Source organism: Triturus cristatus, chromosome 3_1, assembly GCF_964204655.1.
Source record: "Triturus cristatus chromosome 3_1, aTriCri1.1, whole genome shotgun sequence".
In the NCBI taxonomy this organism is placed as follows: domain Eukaryota; kingdom Metazoa; phylum Chordata; class Amphibia; order Caudata; family Salamandridae; genus Triturus; species Triturus cristatus.
The window spans coordinates 465,313,947-465,327,319 of record NC_140583.1 but is presented as its reverse complement, the minus strand read 5'-3'; positions in this window follow the sequence as shown (position 1 = coordinate 465,327,319).

Here is a 13,373-nt window from a genome sequence, read left to right as displayed (position 1 = left end):
TTCAAGACAGCCTATCTCCCTACAACACCAGATTATCTCTTTTTTACTTTTTTCCCCCCACTCTCGAAACTCCCACCCCACTCCCCCCACCCTCCCCCAACCCCCCAACCCCCCCCACACCCTCCCCTGCATCCCCAAAATCGAGGAGCTCAGAGCTAGTCTGAGCATGTGATGTAAGCCCGGTCGCAAGTGAGGAGTAAATAAAACAAAACAGCCTGAAGACCTAAGGAAACCTATAAACCAGAAAGGAAGAGACGGGGAGAAAGCGCTAAAGCCTTTAAAGTGACACCTAACAAACATGAAAGTCAGACTGTTTCTCTTTGTCACAAAAATATCTATTAACCCAAAGAGTCAAGGAACTCCTTTGCCTTTATCTCAGAGGAAAAATAATTGATCTTCCCATCATTAATAACCTTTAACTGAGCAGGGTTTATCAAATAAGCTTGCAGTTTCTTTTCCTGGAAAGGTTTGATGAGCTGGCGGAGTCTCCATCTCCTTTCTACCGTGGCATGGCAGAAATCTGGGCGAACAAAGAAAGACAGCCCCTCACTAGTCCTCCTCGCCTCCGGCCTCGCCTTCTCCGCAATTAACTGCCTTAATACAAAATTGCCAAGAAATATCAGAATAGCCCTTGGCTTGTCCCCCTCTCTCGCATTTCTCCGCGCTCTGAAATGAGTGCGATGTACCCTCTGAATTTCGCAGAGCCAGTTCCAGCTGGAGAGCTCGGGGAACGCTTGGCCGAATAGTTTGATAATGAACGCTCTAATATCTAAACCTTCGGCCCCCTCCGGGATCCCCAGGACCCTGAGATTGTTCCATCTCAGTCTATTCTCCATGTCCTCGAGTTTCCATTGAATGTCTGACATTTGCGAACAGTGGGCATCTACTTTGATTACTGCTTCGGTAGCCTGGGCCTCTGTTGACACGACCCTCTCCTCCAGGTTATAGACTCTGTCACCTAATGTCGTACAAGCCTTAGACAGCTTCCTCACGGCCCCTTGCATTTTCCTCAGGGCAGCTTGTGACTTCCTGCTATCTTGGCGAGTCTCCTCTCGGTGAGCGATGATTTCTTGATGTATTGATTCCAGTAGCGACACTTGAGATGCCTCTGAGCTAGGGCTTCCTTGCAGTGGCATGACCGATGAGTGATCCCATCTAAGCTCATGATTGACCTGGCCCTTAGAGCCAGCCACAGGCCTTACCACTGTGATAGGAAGCTCTTGTTCCAGATCGCTTTCTGTGCCCTGCATACTGCCCTCCGGTAGGGAACTATGCTCGTCCTCGTCTGACCATTCTGCATCCTCAGACACCGAGAAGAAACATTCGCTCGGAACCTTTTCCACCGGACCCCGCCACACATCTTCTGGGATGATCTCACTGGGAGCTGACTCAAGGTTCTCACAATTCTCCTGATTGTCGATGTCCTGGGCTACATTCTTTCCGCGTTGCTTATCTCTATATCCAGGGGGGTACATGCTGCTGGTATGATGGCCTGCTTTAGGGGCGGCACCTGCCTTATTATCCGCAACTTCTCCGCCCTCCGAGGTTCTTCCTGCCGCAGGGCCCACGCCAGAACCAGCATGAAAAGCGGAGGCTGTGATGGAAATACCCCCTTGCGCACTCCCGCCTTCAGCTTAGGGGACATCAGAAACTTGCTGCTCGCCTGCCCCTTCCATACTCTCTTCAGTGATGGCAGGCCCCTGTGCTCCCCAGAAACCTCCAACGATGAGCTCCCCTTTGCCCCTTTCTCCTTGCCACATTTCGCAAACATATCAGCGATTATGGCGGAAGCCTGGCGAGTCTTACCGGCCATCTGCTGTTTCCTGACAGAGGGTGAATGGGTTCTCGCCGGGTGAACTAATTCCTCCTGCACCGCCATTCCTCCTTCCACTCCTCCTTTCTTTTTGGATGCAGCCGGCTTGGGGTTGATGGATTTTGGGGCCATAACAGCTGATCTCGTCGTACGGGCTCTTCTTCTGGTCATAGGAGGGCACAGGCACAGACACAGACTGCCCGAATCCCGAACCTGAATCGGGCTCCTCTCTCCGTCTCTGAGTGTCAGCCCCACACGGAGTTCCGCTCCGCTTCGCAGCCTCCGCCCACAGACCGCAGCTGAACGCCAGCAGCGGGAAGCGTGAGTCGATGAGCGAACGCGGGCAGCCTTAATCCCTATGCTCTGCCAGTTGCATCTTCGACCAACATCCTCCTTGCGACCTGCTACTACCGGACGCTTCCATGCGGCCGCCATCTTGCCTCGGTCGTCTAGGACAGCATCACATTTTTTTTCATTCTAGTTTTCATTTCAGATTCCCAGCTCAGTCTGCAGTGACACCTGTATCCTCCAGTTACGCAAAGTTCCATTAGAAGGGAAGCCTATCTGCTGTTATTACTGCATGGCATGTGCAGAGTTACCCCGTGGGACCACTTCCTGCTGTTAGAAAATGCATTTACAGACATTCACAAAGGGGAAGGGGTCCCTTTGTGAATTGGTTACCACCTACTTGAAGTAGGTGGTAAAATTTGAATGTTTTACGACCAGATTTTGGTCGCAAAACATTCATGCATACTGATGCGATTTGGTATTAGGAAGGGACCCCTAAACACGTCCCTTCCTAATAGCGAATCCCAAATCCATTTTGCTGCATCAGAAGGGCATTTTTTGGGGTTTGCAAACAGCCGATTCGATTTACAGAATCGGCCGTTTGCGAACGGAAAAAATGCTTGATGCATCTGGCCCTCGGTCCCTCTCTAGATGATTGATAAAAATGGAAAATAAGAATGGTGGCCTCTGCTCACCCTAAATGATTCATAGCACTGCCTGCCCAGCCCAAACCTAATAGCAGCACTAGAATTGCAATAAATGTCCCTGATGGTATTAAGAATTAATCTCCCTATATCCAAGCCTTCCCTGACGCCCCACAGTTTCGAATGAACATAAATAATCAAACACACTAGACAGTTCAATAAGACCCAGCTATAAAGCGCCACGCATTGTATATTTCTCCAGGAAAAGACACAGGTTCAGACACTGGTCTTCTGTACCCATCCCTCATTTGAACCCGTACTGGATGTGCAATTAAACACCGCTCCCTTCTGCCCAATTTTCAAAGGGTATAATAGGATGCAGCCCTGTACCTTCACAGTGGAGTTCTGGAGGGAAATGGGGCAGGAGAAGCCAGGGTCCTCCCAATTTGCCTTTTGAAAGATCAGGACAATGGGTGAGATAGAACAGGAAAATAGCTTTGTGGATGAGCTCTCTGCTCTTAGGACAATGGCAATAGGAGGGGCCCATAATTTCAGATTCTCTTTAAAAAGCTCCAGGGGTACATTATCTGTGTAAGGAGCGTTATAACCCAGATTGGTCTTAATGGCCATGGTCATCTGTTCTAATGAGGGGCAATACTTAGCGTGGAAGCCCCCCTCTAAAGCAGCAGGTGAAGTGCCAACATTACCAGTTTCACTGTAATAAACATCCCCAAAGAAAACACTCCAGTCATGAGCAGTTATAGCAGAGTCAATCAAGAGAGCATCATTGTCTTTAAGAAATGGCTGATTATTATTAGACCAAAATGCCTTCTGATTGTTCCAGGAGGATGTTTCCTGGAGCGTCTAACATGCCTGTAATCTCAGGGTCATTTTCTGGGAAGTGATCGCATTCTTATATAACTTCTTCTAGTGTGCAGCCTCAACAGCCAACCTCGGCTGAGTATGAAGTATACCCTTTGGCTCTTTATGATACTTTGAGCATGATGCATCAAAACAGCCCTTTACCTTCCCGTAGCCCACGTGATATACATTGAGTAGCGCACTTGAGACTGTGTCAGAGAGGTTAGAAAATGCATTTTTAATGCTATCTGCTTCAGCCTCAATCAAAGCAGGTCTCCAGCGAGGCACAGTTATCTTTCACCAACTGGGATGTAAACATTTCGGGATTAACAACCTCCGATTTGATGCGAGCGCCCTCACTCCTATGAGCAGAGATGCTTGTGATTCTCCTAGGGATACCCTACCCGCCAGTCACTAATATCAATGGCAAGTGACTGAGTAACCGGTGTTCTCAGATCAATATCTGCTGGGAGAAACCTATTCAGTCTTCAACACTAACAATCAGGCTAAGTTGCATCCAATGGCCTTGGTTACCTTAGATTGGTGAGGGGTTAGTGGCCTCGAAAGGGTAGTTGTGTGCTATCCTCATATATTGTCTGCTTAGTAATCATTTGGGATACTCAGCATGAGTTGAAGAAAAATAAAACCCATGCATCACTGCTGGGAATACTTGAATGGGTGTGCATGAAAAGCAGAGCACAAGGTAGGACTCAGGGTGAAAAAAGAGTATTGGAGCCTTAAATTATGGATCAAACTTCCAAGAGATACCGCAATGAACCTAACTTCTATAAATACACCAGACCAAGACATCTCTCCTCAGGGAGAGAACTTGTCAGCCCCAGAAGGAACTGAGCCCTAGGAGCTAGTACCTTACAAAGCAGAGCTCTTGGGCCCAGGTGGACCCTCTGGAAAAGATATGTGTTGGGGCAGAGAACCTGATGCACTCTTGAAAGCCTGAGGCAGCAAGCTGTGTATCAGGGAAAGGGAAGTGCCAGTGGTTCCCATAAGACCTATTAGGAGGAGTGACTCCTATACACTGAGGCCAGATACCCAAAACGGGGTGTCACTAGGAAAGTTGTAGTACCTCACAGTTTATGGAGTTTCTCCTAACATTGGCCCATGACATTTCCCTAAGTGGGCATCTTGGCCCGACAAACACTTGGAGTAGGTTAGTCAACTACTTCTACAGGACTTTTGCAACTCCTGGGCCACCTATCAAGCCAGTTGCAAGACACATAGTCACCTAAAGGCCCCATTATTATACTCCCGGTGGTTGGGGTACCCTTTGAGAGAGCTGGCATTGACATTGTTGGCTCCCTTGAACCTCAATCAGCATCAGGAAACTGATTTATACCAGTGGTAGTGCATAATGCTACTAGATATTCTGAGGCAATTCCCTAAGGACAAGTACGGCCCCTGCAGTGGCCAAAGCCATATTCTGTATTATTTACCATGGTTGGGTTTCTTAAGGAGGTAGTATCAGACAGAGTTACAAACTTTTTCTGTACATACTTGAAACATATGTGAACTGAATGTAGGGTCAACTATAGGGCCACTGCACCATACCATCCATAGAAAATGGGTTTGTTGAAAGATTTAACAAGATCCTAAAAAGTATCATTGGTGGACTCCCTGAAAAACTGAGAAGCAGATGGGATGTTCTTCTACTATGCCTGCTTTATGCTTACAGAAAGGTACCACAAAAGATAGTAGGATTTTCCCCCTTTGAACGTTTGTTTGGACCACTTTGTCTTGTAAAGGTGGGATGGGAGAGACTTATCAAAAAAACCTTAGCAGGACATTGTGGATTATGTACTTGATCTTAGTTCCAGGATGGCTGAGTGTATGGAAAAAGCCAACAAAACTTGTGAGGCCAGCCAAGAGCTCCAGAAGCTCTGGTATGACCAAAATACGGCTATGCTGGAGTTCTAACCAGGGCAAAAGGTGAGGGTTTTGGAGCCCATGACACCTAGGGCCCACCAGAACAAATGAACAGGCTCCTAGCCCATCCTTAAGAGAAAAAGGGAGGTCATCTATCTTGTAGACCCTGGCACATGTAGGAACCCAGGGGGCATCAAACATGTAAATCACCTGAAACCCTATAATGACAGGGGTGATATGACCATGCTCATGGTCACTGATGAAGATCAGGAAGCAGAGAGTGAACCTCTCCCTGACTTCCTCCCTCACAACCCTAAGAATGGCTCAGTTGAAGGATGGATCTTCTCAGATACCCTCACTGACCAACAGCAGACTGATTGCAAGAAGTCCTAAATCAGTTTGCTGAGCTCTTTTCTTTGACACCTGGTCAGACTAACTGGTGTACACATGATTTGGACACTGGTGACAGCGTACTTGTCAAAAACAAAATCTACAGGCAGTATGATCATGTCAAGGAAAACATCTAGGCTGAAGTAAGCACAATTTTGGAATTGGGGTAATTTAACCCTCAGAGAGCCCATTGGCCAGCCTGGTTGTCTTAGCTCTGAACAGTGCAGGACACACTACCAAGGCAAGTAAGTGACAGATAGGCATGGCAAGGCTGTGTACTTGGGCCACCTTGTGGGTAAAGTCCAAGAACAGCTCCTGCAACCCAAAATACAGACCATTCTGGATTGGGAGGCTCAAACCACTCAGACCCAAGTCAGGGCATTCCTTGGCTTGACAGGGTACTAAAGGAGGTTTTTTCCAGGGATATATATGGGTCTGTTGTGGCCCACCTCACCGAATATACCTCCAAGAACAATGCCCACGAAGGTTAAACGAACAGTGAGCTGTCAAAAGGTATTTGATACCCTGAAAGAAGCAATGTGCTCAGCACTCATTTAAAAATCTCCAGATTATACCAAGACGTTCATAATTCAGACAGATCCTATGAACATGGGGTAGGAGCTGTCCTATCCCAGACCAATAATGATGGATATAACCAACCTGTTGCTTTCATAAGTAGGAGGCTTCTCCCTAGAGATCGGTTTTGAAGTGCCGTGGAGAGGGAATGTTTTGTTGTGGTTTGATCCCTGAAGAAGCTAAGACAATACCTATTTGGCTCTCACTTCTTCATCCAAACTGACCACAGAACTCTTAGGTAGCTCATACAGATGAAAGGAGAAGCTCCAAATTGTTAAGGTAGTCCAAATCCATTCTGATGGGCTCGGTCGGAAAGGAATCCGACTTGGTTTTCCGCATGGCTTCCGAGAGGCTCGGAGAACCCGTTCGCCATCCGCAAATCCTTCAGTACTCCCCCGGCCGGCTATTTCCGGCTGAGGGAGTATGATGGCACTTTCCCACTGCCTTTTTGTGCCGGTCTGTCTTGCACAAAAAGGCAGTAGGAAACTGCATTTTGGGGCCCCCAGCAGGGCCTCCATGATGCGTGGCTGCCAATTAGTGGCCCTGTTGATCCCTGCACCCAGGGGGTGCCTGTCACGGGGTGCAGGTATGAAATGCACCTCTGCACATAACGATGCTGGCATGCATTCCATTCCCATTGTTAAGTATAGGATTGCGACCGAACAGGGTTCGGTCGCATCCTACTTGCAGCTCTGTAACAGACGACAGAAGGTCGGTCGGTTACAGTCCCTGTCCGTCCGGTTCGTCCGACATTGGAATCAGGCCCAATGAATTTATGGACCTGATCAATGAAAAAAGGCCTGATGTCAGCCCTTCTGGCCTGTGTCCACTGCAAAACTTCAAGACAATTTTTCAAACAACCTCTGCTACTGCACCAGTAAGAAGAATCATCAGCAATTTCTTAAGTACCGGAATATTTTCAGAAGAACTCAAACAGTCATACATATGGCCATTACTGAAGAAAACAAACTTGGACCTGCTGAACCCTGACAAATACAGACCCATTGGACAAACTGATAGAAAGAGCAGCATTGACCCAGATATCACTATTTATTGACGATAATGCCATATTTCCAGATTTCCAAATTGGATTCCGTCCAGGAAGAGGCACATAATCTGACATTGTTGCCATCCGGGATGGCCTGAAGAACACAGGTGACTGCAACGGGGTTGCCGCGCTACTTCTCTTGAACGTCTCGGCTGCCTTTTACACTACTGACCATGACACTATGATACAAAGACTTTACGAAGCCGGCATAGAGGGGACTGCTCTAGACTGGGTCATACCCTACCTTCACAACAGAACTAATGTCGTCCATACTCCCCTTTCTCATCCAAACTGTTTTTCACAAAAGCAGGGGTCCCTCAAGGCTCTATCATCTCAACCATGCTTTTCAACATATACATGAAGTCATTACCGAAGCTGATCAATCAATTTTACCTCATGTGCTATAACTATGCAACAAATGACACACAACTACCCCTTCAACTGGAATGCCCCAAAGACATTGGAAACTTGCCAATTTTCAGTTGTTCCAGAGCTGTAGATCAATGGAGGACGTGGAGAAATTTTGACCTGCTTACTGCTCAGCCTGATGACCTGGGAACACCGCCTAAAGTATTTAAGGAAGTAAAAAACCTCGGAATGACCAAGGACTCCAAGCTATCAATGAATGCCCAAGTGGACAGAGTAGTGGTTCACTGGCAAAATATCGACCCTCAAAATATCCCCATACCAAAATATCATGACCAAAACTATACTTATAACGGTGAGTACAGAAATATTGGAAACAAATATCAATGTCATTTATACAGTTGTATTAAACATTGATTTTTAAATATATATTCAATAAAATAATAAATATTAAATATATTAAACGTCACCAATAATTAAAAAGAAGTAAAACATATTTAATATTGCTCTTAACAAATATAATACATAAACTTAGTTAAAAAAATGTAAACACACATATATAATAATTAATATATATTTACATATCTACTTACTAAAAAGGTATTAAACTAATAATTTTAATGTATACTATAATTTAAAAATAATATAAAACAAATAATTTATAAAAATATATACTTGTACCAATAACATGAAATCTTTAACAAACAAACCATTATAATTATATAAAAAAATAAGCAACTTAAAAATCTTTACATTTAGCAAACATTATTTAACACAAAAAATTCAAAATATTATAATTTTAAATAAACAAATACATAATAATAGAAATTATAACAGCATAAAATAAATGATAACATCTAAAATGTAATACATATACTGTTCCTACTACAATTTATATCAAACTACACAAACTATTAAAATAAATATATAACACATTTACTACTCCCAGGTCACACAATACAAAAATAATAAAATGGTTATAATTTACAAATCTCCCTCCAATAAATGCAACAGTAGTGAAAGAGTCGTATTGCCGATCAGTAATATTTATTCTACCAATTCTAGCCAGTATAACAGTAGCAAAACTGCTGGAGTGCGAAGGGATACGTTTAACATTCGCACTCCAGGCAGTACAACAAGAGTTGGCTTGTAAAGGGGTAAAATTTACTATTCCCACTCAATTAAGTGCAACAGTAGGGGAAGTGTTATATTCTGGAGGAGTAAAATGTACCGTTCCCACTCCAATGAGTGCAACAGTAGAGAAAGTGTTGGATAGCAGAGGGGTATAATGGACTATTCCCACTCCAGTCAGTTGAACATTAATACAAACAAAATACAATTATTATAAAAACAAAGTAAATATAAAAATATATATTAAAACATGTATTTTATAAATAAAAACACAGCACAATGTTGAATACATGTCACAAATACCTGCAATTATTATTATAAAAAATATATATATATTTTCATATAAAGATATATTTTATTTAGAAATTATTAACAAAGACATTAATTCTTACATACATCTAGTTTAGTTACTTCCCACCCTACAACACCACAAAACTCACAACCTGCACCTAAAAAGATCTTTACACTGTGAATAAAAATATTCATCAACACATTAAATTTCATTAATTATATATTAATAATAAATGTATTATAATTAATGTGCTTCCCACAATTTACCCACAGCACACTCATAACAGTTAACAAAAAACTATTTTCACAATTACATTTTTTTTTCTTCCTTTTTTCTTGTGGAGTTTTATATAGCGCGAACTAGAACCAAAGGTATCAGAGCGCTTTACTTGAGCACTAGTTACGTTACAGACAGACACATTCATTTTTGTTAGGCATGGGGAGATAGAGGTGCAGATTCCGATCTCGGTCGGTAGGGCACCGAATCGGGTTCGGCATTAGCGGATCCAATTCGCAGGCTGATTTTCCGTCCGAGTTGTACACGGGTCCAGACGTCGAAGTACGATGTGAACAAGCGCAAAATCTCCATCCGAATCATTTCCGGCTCCAACCGTTCTGTACAACTCGGTCGCAAGCAAACCGTGGCGTGCAATGGAGACGTTTCACAACCGAGCTAGTACGATGCTCGATTCGGACAGCCAGATCGAGTCAGAGCGTCCGGTTCGCAAAAACTCCCGGAGTCGGACTTCGGGTGTCCGTGTCGGACCCCCCATCACCCGCAGCCTTACGACTCGGACACAGGGGGAGACCCATGGGTCTGCCCAACAAAGGCATGTACGGAGCAGATGGCACCGACGCGTACCCACTGTAGGGGGTGCCCTTGTCTGCGGCGTACCCATTCAGTCAATGGGAGCCCATGTACGCGTCGTATTACCGGCTCCCATTGACTTCTATGGGAGTCCAACCGAAACGAGTCAGACAGCATACGGCCGCATCGTACTCGCTTGGTTGGATTGCAGGAGTCCAGATCGGTCGGAAAACACCCCGGATCCGGCTCGGTCAGAGTGCTTTCTGACCCGGATCGGAATCGGACCCTAAGTGATTTGCCCAGAATCACAGAATGTTGAGCGTCCCTGACTAGACTCGAATCCAGTTCCCCAGCTCCGAGGTGGAGCGCCCTAGCCATTAATTATTAAATACATTTTTAATATTAATTATCCACTAATTATTAATTAGTTAAAAATAAATTACTTCCCACCCATACCCATATAAACCCCACAACCCTCAGCTAAAAAAATGAACACAATTCATTATCAATTCATTAATATTGCTTGACAACTAATCAACTAATAACAAAAATGCTTTCCACTCTGCACCCATAAAAGCCCACAACTCACACCTAAAAAAATACACAATTAACATAATTATTTAGCAAATAATTAATTTATATATATTAACTACTAATTATTAAATAATTAAATATAAATTACTTCCCACTCTTTACCCCTATAAGCCCCATGACCCACTCATAAAATGTCCCAAAAAATACCATACCTAAAAAATTACACAATTAACATCAATTAATTCATTTATATTAACTAAGAGCTGATTATTAATTAATTAAAAATATATTATTTCCCACCCTTTATCCCTATAAACCCCACAACCCACACATAAACTTTACCACCAAAAATAATTAACACGCTACGGAGCTAAAAAACACAAAATGTAATTAAATGTAACACATATATTAAAAAACATAAACAATACTTCAAAATCATCTCTTACATTTAAAACATACTAAAATACATACCACTAATTAAAAAAGGATATTTTAAAACACCTATATCTTTGCAAACAATATTAATGACTTTTGCAAATCAATATTATTTACCTTTTTTTTGATATTCTGTCTAAATACCCAAACTAGCAAAATCAAGCTTTATACTATAAGAAATCTGAATCAAATCTTACCCCATCTCTCTTGTTCATTCCGAAACTCGATTACACAAATAGCCTCTACCACAGATCACCCTTAACAACTATGAAAAGACTACATCGGATTCAGGACTCAGCTGCCAGACTACTCTTATAAAGCTGCATGATCACATCCCCTCCTGTCTTGAAAGCCCTGTACTGGTTACCAGTTGGCAGAAGATCCATGTTTAAGCTGCTTTGTATCACCCACAAAGCGATACTTGGAACAACACCGATCTACATCAGGAATAAAATCACCAAACACATTCAACTAAGGAACCTCCTCTCCAGACTGGCACGTTGCCTAAAAATCCCAACGTACAAGAACAATAACAAAAACCATGGGTGGCACATCCTTCTCTGTTCAAGGAGCCAAACTATGGAACTCTTTACCCCTTAACATAAGAACCACAGATAACCACCTTATCTTCAGAAAACTACTCAAGAGTAGGCTCTTCCCAACATAACCACCATACGCAAACAGAAATATACAGCATGTCCCTCTATATGTAAGCATTTATTTGGACCTATATATGTGCATTGATTTGTATAAACATGTATATTAATTATGTTTTTATAAAAATTTAGATATTTGTTAGTTCTGCTTAACAAATGTACATATTACTGATACATTTTTCTATGTTTTTAACATGTAGATAAGTAATAAGTGACTGCATAAGTACATCTTTTTTTCACTACTATGGGGTCGATTCCAATTCCGGCCGTAAAACGTACCAACCGACACGGACCAGGAACGGAGACCGACCGACATGGACCGGCGCCATACGATCCGTGCAGTACGATGCAACACGTGTGAATTACAACCGACACGTACGGAATACAAGCCGTACAACCGAGCCGAAGGGAAACCAGTGATTCGCCCAAAAACGGGACGTGATTCGCACCGACCTACACGCACCACGAATTAACCCGACCGACACGTACCCGCGATGTCCAATCCGCGCAGTACGATGCAATGCGTGTAAAACCAGACCGACTTGCACGGAGCCCAAGCCACATGACCGACACGCACAGAAAACAGGGACCTGAAGCAATAGAGATCTCCGTGACCGACGCGAATGAAACACAGAAGAAAGTCAGCGTGAAAGACCCGGAGAAGCCCGAACAAGCCAACATCAGCATCCGTCCGGGTCAGAAGAACGTCTCTTTCATGCCTAGAAAACCCAAAGTAAAAAATACAAAAAAAGACCAAACCAGCAATGACAAAGTCAATAAATATAAAAAAAAAGTGGAACAAAGACACACCCACAACTCAACCTATATAAAGGACACTAATCACTACCATGATACTTTTCTAATTCAAGAGAACAGCCAGCAGAGAACACCATCAGATAGCAACCACAGACACACTCACAACTCACCCATCACACAACTTTCACACCATTAGCACCTCACCAAAAGCACCCACACATACACCTACCAAAACTGACACTCACCCACCCTCACTTGCACCCTCACACACACATCACTCACCCCCACCACCCATCCCCATGCCCCAAAGAAGAATCCAAAGTTCACAGATAGTGAATTAGAAGTGCTGGTAGTTGAAATCATCAGAGTAGACCCACATTTGTTTGGTACATTGGTCCAAAGGACCCCCATGTCACAGAAAACCAAGATGTGGGTGAGAATCGTGGACAAGGTGAACGCACAAGCACCAATGTTGCGCACAAAGGATGACAACCAGAACAGGTGGTATGACGTGCGCAGGAGGGTCAAGAAACTCATCGAGAAGGTTCACGCCGTGAGTCAGTGCACTGGAGGTGGCCCTCCTGCCAAATCAGTATACTTCAAGTCCTGGGAGGAGAAGGTGTGGGACATCCTACCACCAGAGAGCGTCCATGGTCTATCAGACATACCAGAGCCTGGTGAGTACACAACCAATATACTCAATATTGCGTGGCAAGGGGACAGTGAAACCATACACCGTTAGCACAGCTACAGTAACCAATAGATAATCATCCCAAGATGTGTATGATAGTCAGACAAACACAATACCTGCCATCTCATAGTGACTTGTAACTGTGTCATGACATGTACAAACCTACCAACAAATAGAGCAAGGCAGTGGCACAAAGCTAAATAA